Source organism: Grampus griseus (genome assembly GCF_964374135.1).
Source record: "Grampus griseus genome assembly, chromosome: 19".
Lineage (NCBI taxonomy): Eukaryota > Metazoa > Chordata > Mammalia > Artiodactyla > Delphinidae > Grampus > Grampus griseus.
The window spans coordinates 15,256,696-15,272,615 of record NC_139013.1 but is presented as its reverse complement, the minus strand read 5'-3'; the positions used below and the strand labels follow the sequence as shown (position 1 = coordinate 15,272,615).

The following is a 15,920-nucleotide window of genomic DNA, read 5'->3' as shown; positions in this document are numbered from 1 at the left end:
AGTGAAGTCTAGAGAAATGCAGGCCAGAAAGGTGTAAGGAGTTATTCCAGAGGCTGCCGCCGCTAAGGCCATTGGTATCAACTGGATAGATCTCAATAGTACTAAGAAGAACCAAAACTGATCAACAGATACATGAGGAAGTCAGACGCATGGAATAGTGGGACATTTCACACACAAAGGACAAATAAACCAAGAGTTAATTTTGGCTACCAAGCTGCAATTTGGTTTTCTAGGTCATTTTCCCCCAACTATTTAAAAAGAAACACTAGTGCTACACATATGCAGCTTTAAGATGTTGTATTCTCCTACCAAGTTGCACTGAGAAGCAAGTTAAATAAGCCCCTCTTACTGCCGTCCACCTGCAGAGACGTCACATCCATTTTCTTTGATTTCCATTGGCAACAGCGGGAAATAATTCCAATAGTGAAGTAAGCAGCCAGACTGCCTTGCTGAGTTCCCATGGTGGGGAGGGGTGCCGTCAGAAGGAAGACTAGTTAAATCATTGGGGGCTGGTGTCAAGGAAAATTTCCTGTAAGTTACAGAATATGATTTGGGGCCTAAAATCAGAGGCTATTAATAGGCAGAAAAGGGACAGAAGAGCATTCTGAGCAAAGTGAAGAGCAGTGGCAAAAACAGTGGACCAAAAGTAGACGGTGTGTTTGGATTGCAGAGAATAACTGGGAAAGACTTGTACCGTTTGGGGCAAGGATTAGACCAGTGCTGTCTTATAGAACCTTTGTGATGATGGAAATCGTCACATCTTGTACTGTCAATAATGTAGCCATTAGCCACATGTGGCTACTAAGCATTTGAAATGTGGCTAGTATGACCGAGGAACTGAATTTTTAATTTAATTTTAGTTAATCTGAATTTAAATCTAATTAATTCTAGAATCTAGAGGAAGATAATGCTTATGACATTAACTATGAGGACCAGGTCTCATCATCACTGTAAATGGTATGGGCCACAGTGACTGAAGTATAAAGGTGACCAATGAATACTGACTGAATATATACAAGTTTGGTTTTCACCCATTAATGAATGGAAGGCTACTGAAGAATTTAAAAAAGGAAGTGAAAGGGCCAATATAGCCAGATTATTTTAGTGGAGAGGAGTACAATTGGAGTCAGGGAGATCAGCTGAAAGGTGCCTGTACTTTCCCAAGCAAACAAAGGGCCTGACCCAAGATAGTGATAGTAGAAATGAGGATGAAGGGGATGAATTCAAGGTGTCAGAGAAGTAAAATCAACTGGTTCTGGCATCTGATTGGATATGGATGCAGAGAGAAAAAGGAGTCAGGAATTCTTTCGTATTTACTGAGTTCCCAACTCAGTTGGCATGGTTCTATGTGTGAGGAAGATAGCAAATCCAGTCTGTCCCAGCGGATCTCACATTCTAATGGAAGGAGACAATAACAAATATTGATATACTGACATTGATATTCCTATTTATATGTAAAGGAGTCAAAGTTCTATAGAGGAAAATAAAAAGATTAAGGAGATGGGGAAATGAAGGGTGGTCTAAGAAGGCTTTTCATCGACACAGAAATCTAGGGGAAGCACAGTCCTAGCAGAGGGACCAACAAATGCAAAGGCCTCTAGGCAAGAGCAGGCTTTAACAACAAAGAGGAAGGAGACTAGAGTGGCTGGAATGGGGTGAGTGAGAAAATGAGGGCCAGAGAGGTAGATGGAAGCTGGATCACACAGGGCATGTGGGCCTTGTGTAAGAACATTGGTTTTTACTCTTGAGTAAGACAGGAAGCCAATGAAACACTTCAAACCAAGGAATGGCATAATCTGATTTACATTTAAAAGGATCACTCATGGAAAATGGACTAAGAGGACAAGGGGGGGAAGCAGGGAAGTGGGGGGAACTGAGAAGGTTACTGCAGTAACCCTGGCAAGGGGTTGAGGGGCTTGCCTTAGGGTGGTATGGTCATGGGGGAGGTGACAAGAACTGATCAGATTCTAGATATTCTCTGTAGGAAGAGCTGACAGGATTTACTGATTTTAGGTATAAAAGAAAAAAAAAGAGGCCAAGATGATGCTAGGGTTTTTGGCTTGAGCAACTAGAGGTATGAAGTTGCCATTTTTTAACACAATGGACTATGAGAGGAGCGGGTTTGGATGGACCAATTATGAATTCTGTTTTACCTTAATACTTGAGCTGATTATTTTATGTCTAAGTGGAAATGCCAGATGTCCATTAGACATTAGATCTGGGAGTTCAGAGGAAGTCCAAATGTAGGAATATAAAACTGGAAGTTACTGATGTTCAGTTGATATTTGAAGCTCTGATACTAGGTAAGATTGCCTACAGAGTGATTAAAGGTAAGGAAGAAAAACGGTCCAAAGCCTGAGCCTGAGGGGCTCCAACGGTTAGAGAACAGGGAGATGAAAAGGAAAAAAGAAAGAAAGGAGTCTGAAAAGGAAACATCAGTGGAATAGAAGGAAAAAAAGAGAATTGGGGCTTCACTGAAGAAAGCCCAGTGAAGAAAGTATACCAAGAAGGAAGGTGAGAACAACTGTCAAATGCTACCAATAGGTCAAGTGGTATGAGGAACGAGAACTGTCCATTGGATCTGGCATTAGAGAGATCATTAGAAGTCTCAACAAAAGTGGATTCTCTAGAGTGGAGGACACAAAACCTTGGCTGGAGTGAGTTCAAGAGAAAATGGAAGGTGGGACTTCCCTGGTGGTGTAGTGGTTAAGAATCCACCTGCCAATGCAGAGGACATGGGTTTGGAGCCCTGGTCTGGGAAGATCCCACATGGCGCGGAGCAACTAAGCCCGTGTGCCACAACTACTGAGCCTACACTCTAGAGCCGGTGAGCCACAACTACTGAGCCAGCATACCACAACTACTGAAGCCCACCCGCCTAGAGCCTGTGCCCCGCAACAAAGAGAAGCCACCGCAGTGAGAAGCCCGAGCACTGCAACAAAGAGTAGCCCCCACTTGCTGCAACGAGGGAAAGCCTGCACGCAGCAACGAAGACCCAGCACAGCCAAAAATAAATAAATAAATACATTTATAAGAGAAAATGGAAGGAAAGGAAGTGGAGACAGAAGAGCCATCCCTTTCAAGGAGTTCTGTTGAAAAGAGTAGAGAAATAGAGCTAGAAATGGATATGGAATCCAGGAACGGTTGTTTGTTTTGAATGTGGAAGAGATTACAGCATGGTTTATAGTGATGGGAATAACCCAGTAGAGAAAAACGAATAATGCAGGGACATAGGAGACAACTGCACAGGAGCAATGACCTTGAGCAGGAGAGAGGGGATAGGAACCAGCACCCAAGTATTGGGGGCTGAATTACAGAAGATCACAGGTAGTTCGTTCATAACTAGGGAAGGTAGAGTACATAAGTACAGGAATGATCCCCAGGATTCTAGGGTGAGGTGATGCAGTGCCATTCATATACACTTTCATTTAGTTTTAATTTTATAACTACCCTGTTAGTTAAATAAAGTTGATTTTATTTCTCACATTATACATAAGAGAAGCTAGAAGGCCTGAGAGGTTATGATATTGACCCAAGGCCACACTGAGTGGGATATGAACCCAAGTGTTGTATTTTATTGCCCATGAAAGTTTCCATCAGCATAAACTGTCTCCCTGTGGTTATTGCCATTAATGAGGGGAATGAACAATAAATTCCCCAATTAAGAGAGTTAGAAAAGGCCCAATTAAGAGAGTTAGGGGTTAATGGGAGAAGGAAACTGAAATCTTTTATAAGGGCTTTTTCACAGGAGACAATTCTGACAAGTAATAGTTTCTTTTAAGAATTATTAGACAAGAAGGCACCAGATACATTAGAAATCAGGAGGGAAAAGCCTAGAACATCTCAGAATTCAGAGGAGAAAAAGACACAGAAGAAATGAATTCTGAAAACAAAGGTCAGAGATATGGAAGAGAGATCCAGAAGACCTAAAATATACGTAAAAGTGGAGAATAAAACAGAACAGCGGGAGGAAAAGTGAATAAAAGTTAATAATAAGCGTGTTTTCTGGAGGAAATAAAATACTTGAATCTTTATATTAGAAAGAATCCCTGAGAGCTTATAAAAATTCACAAAGGGCCATGTGGATGCATCCTGGTAACAATCCTAAAATTTTCACTTACCAATAAGATATTATTCTTAAATGTCCATGGACTATTTAGAATGCACCACATAATACCAGCCATGTTCCCTTTGGAGGCTTTGTATATTCCTTCCGGAATGCTCCTCCTCAAGATAGTCATAGAGCTCACTTGCTCCCTCCACGAAGGTTTCTGCTTAAACTTCACCTCTATGACCAAACTATTAAAATATTACCCTTTGTCATTCACTTTAGCCTTCCCTGCTTTATTTTTCCTTCTAGCTCTCAGTGCTACTATACATTACATTATATATTTGCTTGTCAATTATTTGACTCTTCCCACTAAACTTAAAAGCAGGGATCTTGTTGGTTTTGTTCATTATTAATTCCTCAGGACATAAAATACTACATGGGAGGCACTCAAACTCTCCAATGAATGTACAAGATCACAATGGAAACCTTAAGAGTTTATCAAAGTAGCAATTTCTCAGCCTATTTTTTGTGGTTGTACCATAAGCCAAAAAGAAGTTCTAACTTGATAAAATATTTAATATAAAAATAAAATATCTGTAAATGTACTTCAGACAAATATAATGTATTTATATTTTGTGAACACATAACATACAAGGCAGAAAAATACAAAGAAAAAACTTATATTTGAGATTTTAAAAACTCTAGCCCAAAATACTAAAATCAAAATGAAAAGGCAAATAATAAAATGAAAAAAAAAAACTTTAACTCACAAGTCAGATAAACAACAAAAATTCTTATTGGATAGTGCTTTTAAAATTAAATTTTCAGGGCTTCCCTGGTGGCACAGTGGTTAAGAATCTGCCTGCCAATGCTGGAGACATGGGTTTGAGCGCTGGGCCGGGAAGATCCCACATGCCGCAGAGCAACTAAGCCCGTGCACCACAACTACTTAGCCTGCGCTCTAGAGCCTGCGAGCCACAACTACTGAAGCCCGTGTGCCTAGAGCCTGTGTTCCGCAACAAGAGAAGCCACTGCAATGAGAAGCCCGTGCACTGCAACGAAGAGTAGCCCCTGCTCACTGCAACTAGAGAAAGCCCGCACGCAGCAACAAGGACCCAACGCAGCCAAAAATAAATAAATAAATAAATTTTAAAAAATTTAAATTAAATTTTCAGAAAAAAGCAATAATTTTAGATAAATGAGCAAAGGATATGCATGGGCAACTCACTAGATAATAAAGTGGCTCCTCAACCTATCAAGAGTTTTAAAACTTCACTAGTAATGAAGAGAGTGTACGTTAAAGCAATAAGGAAATAACATTTTACAGTTATCAATTTGGCAGATTTTTAAAAGACTGATGACACGTCACAAGAGCATGATGTGAGGAAATGGACACACACAGTAGATTATAGCTGGTATAAACTTGCAACAAGGCAATGTTAGCAGAAATTAAACCATGTATATCCTCTGATGAAGTACTTCTATATCTGAGACTCTATCCAAAAGATGAATGTGGGGTGTATGATGGAGACACTGCTGACGATGGAAACAACTTGGAGAGAATTTAAATATCCTACAAAATATAGTGTATCCATAAAATGGAAACATTGTTGCCATAAAAACATATCTTTGCTGATGTTAAGATGTTAAACAACTTTGGGTGAATAAGGTAGATAATAAAACAGTATATGTAATCTTATTTTTATAGGAAAAATATATACATGCATATATACATGCATATGTGTATGCATAGAAAATGGATTGAAAGGATTTTCAATTAAATTTTTACATTTGTCTCTAGGTGTATAATTATGGGGGAATCTGTTTTTCTGTATATATATATATATATATATATATATATATATTTTTTTTTTTTTCGGTACTTGGGCCTCTCACTGTTGTGGCCTCTCCCGTTCCAGAGCACAGGCTCCGGACGCGCAGGCTCAGCGGCCATGGCTCACGGGCCCAGCCGCTCCGCGGCATGTGGGATCTTCCCGGACCAGGGCACGAACCCGTGTCCCCTGCATCGGCAGGCGGACTCTCAACCACTGCGCCACCAGGGAAGCCCATTCTGTATTTTTTTTTCTTTTCTTTTCTTTTTTTTTTTTTGGCCATACCACGCTGCATGTAGGATCTTAGTTCCCTGACCAGGGATGGAACCTGCGCCTCCTGCATTGGAAGCATGGGGTCTCAACCACTGAACCGTCAGGGAAGTCCCTGTTTTCCTGTGTTTTCAAGTTTTCCCTTAAGCATATGTTTTATCATCATAAATAACACAATTAATTCCTTCCTCCTCATGGGGCAGGATAGATTATAAAAGAAAATACGAATGGAGTGATACGAGTGACAGTAAAGTGCCTCTGGGAACTTGTATGCTGAAGGAGCTTAATCTTCTCCATAGTTCTAGAGCCTTTGAGGGGTGTGTTCTCAAACAGTAACTGACTTCCCACAGAGGAGGTGAGCTTTCATATAAAAGGCTTTCTGTTTCCTTAGTCTCCTCACTCACCTGTGCACAGGCCTCTTGTTAACCTCTTTCCACAGTCCAGGATGTCTTCCTTGCTCCAAAAAGAATTCACACCTAATTTACAGAAGCAACTTCCTATACACAGAAAAAGAAATGGGTCTTAGCCAGTGTGGTAGACATTACTAATTTAATTACTAATGTCTCACCATTATCCAGTTTTTCAAGTATCCAGTCTTCCACATAATCCAGACCACATAATTCTCTAATCTTTCTATTGCTGATGTGGTGGCCAAGGAGGCTGTGTGTTTCAGATGGTACAGCTACAGGATGGTGGAGTCTCCTTTAGTCTGGGACCCTGCCTATGCTGATGCATAATGAGCAAAAATTAAAAAGTTATTTTGTAAACCACTGAGATTTGGGGGTTGTTTGCTACCACAGCATAACAACCTGTCCTAACTAATATGCTAATTCAGCTATACTCTGACTAAATAAAAATTCAGACTTGCGGCCTTGGTCAATACAAGACAGAATAATTTTTAAAAAGTCAGAGGAAACTTCAGAAGTAACAGAGCAGAGCTGTGCATTTCCAACTCTATACATCTCAAAGGGATTTTTCACAAACCCACAATGTGAAACAAAAGGCCCTAAAAAGGCAGATGGTGAGTTAGGGGACAAGTTGTTCTTGATCCAGCAAAATCATGCTCCTTTAGATCTCTATCATCAAATCTTTGTACAAATCCTTCTAAGCGAAGTTCAGCCATCTACACACCACCCAGTGAAGCTTGCAGTTACGTCCCTGGATTTTCCCTGTCCCTAAATTGACAGACATTCTTATTCTTCAGCGGGCATGGATCCCACATCACACAAGGCTTGGGCCGGGGGAGTGCGAGAACTTGACAGCTCATGAGAAGTAGATATATATAGATATCTTCACCTTAACATTAACAATCTGTTCCTGAAAAAGCAATCATTCTGAGTAAAAACTCTAACCAGGAGCCTCTCTCCCAATATTTTAAATGTGAAAAATATAATGAGTCACATTTTAACACAAAGCCCCCAAATAATTTCCTAAACATAATTAAACACAAGAAACACCTACATATAAATAATAAACTATTGTATTAAGATGAAAATTTCTGGGACTTCCCTGGTTGTGCAGTGGTTAAGAATCCGCCTGCCAATGCAGGGGACACGGGTATGAACCCGGGTCTGGGAAGATCCCACATGCCACGGAGCAACTAAGCCTGTGCACCACAACTAATGAGCCTGCGCTCTAGAGCCCATGAGCCAAAACTGCTGAGCCTGCGCGCCACAACTACTGAAGCCCGTGAGGCTAGAGCCCGTGCTTCACAACAGGAGAAGCCACTGCAATGAGAGGCCTACACGCCGCAACGAAGAGTAGCCCCCGCTTGCCCCTACTACAGAAGGCCCGCACACAGCAATGGAGACCCAACGCAGACAAAAAGAAAAAAAAAGATGAAAATTTCTTAAAACATCACTTCCTGATCACCAGTTATTATAGATATTAATAATTAGTTGCTTTGTGTGCAGTAACATGGCCTCCTTTAGCACCATGAACATCTGCACATCCCTTTTGTTGACAGGCCAATCTATACGTTTGTCAAAATATTAACATGACTCTGATATTTAACTAAGTGAATTTCTGATGTAACTTGAAACTTTTCCTATATGTCATATTTTTAAATGTTGTATTGAGCTTTATGGATGTAAACATCCAGTCTAAACATCAACCCAAAATCAATACACTGAGAGGTATGCACATTCTCAGGCAATGTTCAAGATTCTGAGTCAGACAACAGCATATTAAATAAATTAAAGATTTCTATAAAACAGCAATTCTCAGTACTCACAAATTTAGTAGTAATTAAGTAGTTAATAACATAGAAAATGTTCAAGATATGGTTAGATTACAAAACAACTGGGCATCATATGGTCTTATTTGTAAAATACATGTATATATTAACATAGACAATATAGACAGACAAATCAGACTGAACGTATCTGGGAAGTTTTATCCTTAAAGATTACTTTGGTTATTTCTGGGTTGTGATCTTCAATTTTCTTAGTTTTGCTTAAGTGTAGTTTTTCAATAACCACGCATTAATTTTTAAATGCATATTTTAAAGTTCTGTTAAGTATAAGCTACTCCCAAACGGCAGATGAAAAAGGAAATACTTTATTTTAAACAATCTTCCTTTGAACATGAAATAATAGCTCAGGATATTCTAAAAACAGTTCTTTTTCACAGAATGGCTTTTGTTGTTTTTGCTTGTCAGCTCCCAATTGTTGCAAACTTCTTGATTTGGTAACTACATTTATGTGTGCTGGAGACCTGCCTGGAAGAGAACTAAAAGTCATTCAGGCCAAGTCCTGTGTATAAGTGATGCTTCCTTTCAGCACTTCTCACCAGATAGGTTTATTATGTTTCTGCACCTGCCCTATTTGCCTCAGTGTTCTCTGAACAGCTATAGAATCATCTTGCTCCACTGGTCATACTTTGTATTTCTTTTGAACACTTTTTTTTTTAAAGACTTTTTTGATGTGGACCATTTTTAAAGTCTTTATTGAATTTGTTACAATAGTACTTCTGTTTTATGTTTTGGCTTTTTTGGCCATGAGGCATGTGGGATCTTAGCTCCCCAACCAGGGATCGAACTTGTACCCCCTGCATTGGAAGGCGAAGTCTTAACCACTGGACTTCCAGGAAAGTCCCCATACTTTGGATTTCTGATGATTAGAATGAAAATTGCAGGAAATATAGGTGACTCAGTTCACCTCCATAGAGTTCTTATGGGATCAGTTTGACTTAGATATGACATGACATGACAATGACAGCTCTGGTCATACAAATATCTTCCTCTTATGAACTCTCATAGCATACTATCAGGGTAAACTAGTGCCCTTTTTCATCCTTTACTTTGGACATTTGTATACAAGTTTTATCTCCCCCATTACATTATTTGTAATTTAAAAACAGAGATTCTCACTTTTTAAAAGTACTTTGTCTCCCTGAGCTCTAGATTAGGATTTTGCATATTTGCAAATTCTTAATAAATGTCTAATGCCTGACCCAAAGGAATTCATTATAAAAATACATGAAGTTGTATGCACAAGAGTACTTTTGGGACAATTTCACAATTAAAATATAGAAATATAAATGCTCTTTAGTAGGCAGTAAAGGGAATAAATTAAGGTGCATCTCGATAATGAAATACTACATAGTGACTTTAAAATATAATTGTTACACAGTCAATGCATTATTAAATGAAGCAGGCAGGTTACAGAATTTATATAAGAGATACCACTCTATAAAATCCCACAGAAAGGGCTTCCCTGGTGGCGCAGTGGTTGAGAGTCCGCCTGCCAATGCAGGGAACACGGGTTCGTGCCCCGGTCTAGGAAGATCCCACATGCCGCGGAGCGGCTGGGCCCGTGAGCCATGGCCGCTGAGCCTGCGCGTCCGGAGCCGGTGCTCCACAACGGGAGAGGCCACAACAGTGAGAGGCCCGCATACCACAAAAATAAATAAATAAATAAATAAATAATAAATAAAAATCCCACAGAAAAATACCTGAAATATATCCATCAAATATTAAGAATATTTATCTTTAGATGAATTACATTTTAAGAAAAATTTCTAATTTTTGCATTAAGCTTATATATTTCATAATAAAAAACATAACAGTACTTTCCACTTAAACAAAAATAAATAACTAGAGTTGTAGCTGACATTTATTTTCCTGGCAGCACAAAAATTATGAGCAATCGAGCCAATGTCTACAACACAAGTAGGGACAAAAAAGGAAATTAGTCTGATTGAAACAAATTACAACTAAAAGTTCTTTAACAGTCCTTTAACATATTCTCTGGTGCACTGAAATAGCTTCATTATCAAAAACATCCTGTGAATGACCAATTTTCAAGACAGTGCAATTTCCAGTTTAAGTGAGTCAGTGAGCACAAAGCAGAATGCATGGTGTCAGATACGTAGCCAGTTTCTTCTCCATTAAATTACCCATTAAAAAATTTGGGGATGGGATCTTTGCAAAATTTGAATACTTTTTTTTTTTTTTTTGCGGTACGCGGGCCTCTCACTGCTGTGGCCTCTCCCGTTGCGGAGCACCGGCTCCGGACGCGCAGGCTCAGCGGCCATGGCTCACGGGCCCAGCCACTCCGCGGCATGCGGGATCCTCCCGGACCGGGGCACGAACCCGTGTCCCCCGCATCGGCAGGCGGACTCTCAACCACTGCGCCACCAGGGAAGCCCTGAATACTTTTTTATTCATCATTTTCAGTGTTGTATCATTACAGTATTTTCCTTGTTCTGGTTAACTCTCTGTAAGCATATGTTTATTAGCTGAATAATATTCCATCATATGAATGTAATATGTGATAGAAACTTCCTCTTTTAACTCCCTGTTGTTGGGCACAAATTTTGCACAACATCTCAAAGGTTATTATTACCGGGCACTACTGTCTTTGATTGCAGTTCTAAATTTTTAAGGGTCATGAATCTCTTTGAAAATCTTATGAAATCATAAAACTCCTTTCAAGAAAAAAATCAAATAAATAAGTATCTGCAAGGACTTCCCTGGTGGTCCAGTGGCTGAGACTCCGTGCTCCCAATGCAGGAGGCCCGGGTTCAATCCCTGGTCTGGGATGCATGCCACAACTAAGAGTTCATATGCCACAACTAAGAGGCCCGAATGGCATAACTAAGATGCCACAACTATGAGCCTGCAAGCCGCAGTGAGGATCCCGCGTGCTGCAACTAAGACCCAGCGCAGCCAAAATAAATAAATAAATAAGTATTTTAAAAAAAAGTATCTGCAAAAGCTGCATAAAATTTCATGGCGTCTGCAGAGCCCTGAAGTCTAAGGGTGGGAGCCTGGACCTTCTTTAAAAACCCTGCTGTAACCACTTATTTACAAACACCAAGTACTACTAGCTAATATTCTTTTTTTTGTTTTTTCCATAACTTATCGAAAGAACAACATGGATTTGGCTGAAAACAAATTTAAGACCCCAAACCTAAAATGTCCCATATCAAATTAGATCTGGTTACTGAAACAAACTTTTATCCCAGATTTGTGAATCTAGACTTCTGATATAGGTCCCAATCACATTCTTACTCCTAAAAGCCAGAACAGCAGAAGGCCTTGTTCATCAACCCAGACTGTGAAAATCAAAAATATTAATAACAAGTGTTACATGATCCAGGGTATCTGTGTACAATTATGCAGGGGCCATTGTTCATGAATCAACAAATCACAACCCTCCAAAAGATGTAGATCTATGCCAACAGAGCCCTTTGCTGCATAAATGGTATAAAGGAGAAACTGAATAATTTGACAATAAAAAAAGGAACATCAGGAAACTAGCTGTACTAGACATTAAAATGTACTGTAAAGTCTCTATAATTAAAACAGTGTGGTAGTAGTGCATAAATAGACAAACCAACAAGTGGAACAGAACAGAAGGCCTAGAAATAGAACCAAGTATCAATATGTATGGACATTTAGTATATGATAGAGATGGCATTTCAAGTCAGTGGGGCAAAGATAAAATTCTTAATAAATGGTGCTGGGAAAACTGGATAGCCATTTAGAAAATATAAAATTAAATCCATACCCCATTCCATACACAAAATTAAACTCCAAATGGATCAGGGTGCTAGATGTAAAAGATGAAATCATACAGTTATTAGAAGATAACACATGTAAATTCCCCTTTAATCCTGAGATTGAGAAAGGCTTTCTAACTCCAGAAGCAATAAAGGAAAACATTGGTAATTTGACTACATAAAAATAAAAATATTCAACGACAAAGAACACCATAAACAAAGTCAAAAGACAACTGTCAACCTGGAAGAAAATACTTGCACCATACAACACAGATGAGGAACTAATATTCCTAATGTGTAAAGAATTCTTAAACATTGTGACAAAGCACCAAAAACAAACAAACAACAAACAAAAAAACCCCATGAAAGTAAACAGGAAAAAGAGATGGACAATTCACACACAAAAAAGATGTAAAAAAGGCCCTTAAGGATATGTATGCAAAGATGTCTATCAACATAGTACTGGAAGTCCTAGCCAGAGCAGTTGCACAAGAAAAAGAAATAAAAGGCATCCAAATTGGAAAGGAAGAAGTAAACTTATCTCTGTTCACAGATGACATAATCTTATATATAGAAAACCCTAGAGATTACACACACACACACACACACACACACACACAAACAAACAAACCCTGTCAGAACTAAAAAATGAATTCAGCAAAGTTGCAGGATACAAAATCAACACACAAAAATCAGTTGAATTTCTATATAGACTAACAATGAACAATCAGAAAAGAAAATTTTAAAAAACAAATCCATTTATGATAGTATCAAAAAGAACAAAATACTTAGGAATAAACTAAGGAAGCAAAAGACTTAACACATTGATAACTACAAAGATTGCTGAAAGAAATGAAAGAAGACATAAATAAATGGAAAGATATCCTGTGTTCAAGACTTGGAATACTTAATATTGTTAAGATGCTGTCACGGACTTAGAATTGTGTGTGTCCTCCCCGCCCCATTCATATGTTGGAAGCCCTAACCCCTAATGTCACTGTATTTGGAGATAGGGCCGTTATGGAAGTAATTACATTTAAATGACATCATAAGGGTGGGGGCCTGATATGATAGCAGTAGTGTCCCTATAAGAAGAGATACCAGAGAGCTCACTCTCTCTCTGCCATGCGAGGACTCAGTGAGAAGGTGGCACCTTGATCTCAGACTTCCAACCTCCATAACTGTGAGAAAATAAATTTCTGTTGTTTAAGCCACCCAGTCTATGGTATTTTGTTATGGAAGCTTGAGCTGACCAAGACAGATGGCAATACTACCTAAAGTAACATACAGATTCAATGCAATCCTTATGAAAACCCCAATGATTTTTTGAAAAAATGGAAAAATCCATCCTAAAATTCACACAGAATCTCAAGGGACCCCAAATAGCCAAAACAATCTTACTCTCACAATTCTTGATTTCAAAACTTACTACAAAACTTACCAAAGATGGTAATCAAAACAGTGTGGTGGGCTTCCCTGGTGGCGGAGTGGTTGAGAGTCCGCCTGCCGATGCAGGGGACGTGGGTTCGTGCCCCTGGTCCGGGAAGATCCCACATGCCGTGGAGCGGCTAGGCCCGTGAGCCATGGCTGCTGAGCCTGCGTGTCCGGAGCCTGTGCTCCGCAACGGGAGAGGCCACAACAGTGAGAGGCCGCGTGCCGCAAAAGAACAAAACAAAACAAAAAACAAACAAACAAATAAACAAAAAACAGTGTGGTACTAACAAAAAGACAGATATTTAGACCAATGAAATAGAAATCCTCACATATATGGTCAAATAATTTTCAGCAATGGAGTCAAGACTATTTGATAGGGGAAAGGACAGTCTTTTCAACAAATGGTGCTGGGAAAACTGGATATCCACATGCAAAAGAATAAAGTTGGACCTGTACCTAATACTACACTAAAAAATTAACTCAAAATGGATCAAAGATCTAAACATAAGAGCTAAAACTATAAAACTCTTAGAAGAAAACATAGGGGAAAATCTTCATAACACTAGATTTAGCAATTATTTCTTGGATATGACAACGAAAGCACAGGCAACAAAAGAAAAAAATGTGTTGTAGACTTCATCAAAATAAAAAACTTTTGTGCATCAAAGGATACTGTCAACAGAGTGAAAGTACAATCCATGGAATGGGAATATTTGCAAATCATGTGTTTTATAAGGGATTACTATTCAGAGTATATAAAGAACTCCTAGAACACAACAACAAAAAACAAACAAACCCCGGTGGCCTCGTGGTTAGGATTCCAGGTTTTCACTGCCATGGCCCAGGTTCAATTCCTGGTCGGGGAACTGAGATCCTGCACGCTGCACAGTGCAGCCAAAAGAAAAGGGGGGGAGGGGCAAAGGATATTTCTCCAAAGATATACAAATGGCCAACAAACAACGTGAAAAGATTTCCTACATCACTAATAATTAAAGGAATGCAAATCAAAACCCATAATGAGATACCACTTCACACTCATTAGGATGGCTATTATAAAAAAAGCAGAAAATAACAAGCATTGGCAAGGATGTAAAGAAATCGGAACCCTTGTTCACTGCCAGTGGGAATGTAAAATAGTGCATCTGTTGTAGAAAATGGTATGGTGATTCCTCAAAAAATTAAACATATCATGTGATCCAGCAATTCAACTTCTGGATATATACTCCAAAGAAGTGAAAGCAGGGACATGAACAGATATTCGAAAACCCATGTTCAGAGCAGCATTATTCACAATAGCGAAAAGGTGTTAGCAACCCAAGTGCCCACTGATAAATTAATAAACAGAATGTGGTATACATGTACAATGGAAAATTATTCAGACTTAAAAAGGAAGGAAATTCTGACATATGCTACAACATGGATGAATCCTGAAGATATTGTGCTCAGTGAAATAAGTCAGCCATAAAAGGACAAACACTGTATGATTCCACTTATGTGAGGTACCTAGAATATTCTAATTCATAGAGGTAAAAAGCAGAATGGTGGTTTCAAGGGGCTGGAGGAAGGGGCAAAGGGAATTATTGTTTGATGGGTACAGAGTTTCGGTCTTTGAAGATGAAAAAAGTTCTGGAGATGAATGGTGGCGATGGCTGCACAAGGCAAATGGAGTTAATGTTACTGAACAGCATAATTAAAATGGTAAATTTTATGTTATGTATATTTAACCATAAAAACCCCCAACAAACTGAGATTGGTTGGTTACCTATAATGGGTGATTGGGCACAGTGTGGAAAGAATGGGGGAATGGAATTGGGAGAGAAGGAATGATGGAGGAGTAACTGAGTAGATCTTCTGGTCTAATTCTAACTTTCAGAACCATGTTAATGTTTCACATACTCAAAAAATAATTAAAATCAACCAGGATGTGTGTTTGGGAGCCCCAAATAAAATACAAACAGTAACAAATGAACCTATATTACAAATGAGTAATATTACCATACAGATGGGTGTAGGGAAAACTGTATTTTTATTTATTTTATTTTTGGGGGGGCGGTGCTGTATTTTTTACTATGAACTGTAAGACTAAATACAAAAAGAACTATATGGGGTTTGGGGATATGTGTTAGAACTACTTTCTACTCAAGACTGAGCAAATAAATAAATGTACTGTGGTTAATGAGAGCCGAGTTTTTCACTGTCAGAGAAAGGAGTTACGGAAAAGGAAATGGAGATGTCTAGAAGAAGCCCTGTGGTATTGAACTGGAATTGGAGATATCATATGACATCATGGATTATCTGTATAGGTATACATACAGATAGATACAGAT

General features: G+C 39.0%; 1 protein-coding gene across 2 annotated transcripts in view; it reads right to left on the bottom strand.

Annotated features, from left to right (window-relative positions):
* ZNF565 (zinc finger protein 565) overlaps positions 1–15,920 on the bottom strand; it is a 32,101-nt gene that overhangs the window by 13,805 nt on the left and 2,376 nt on the right. Inside the window, exon 2 of one of the 2 annotated variants that reach the window (XM_082677306.1) lies at positions 6,558–6,650. The exons of the other annotated variant lie outside the window; for it this stretch is intronic. The gene's annotated coding sequence lies outside the window, so the exon portion shown is untranslated. The remainder of the gene's footprint in view (positions 1–6,557; positions 6,651–15,920) is intronic. 2 annotated transcript variants of the gene reach the window in all.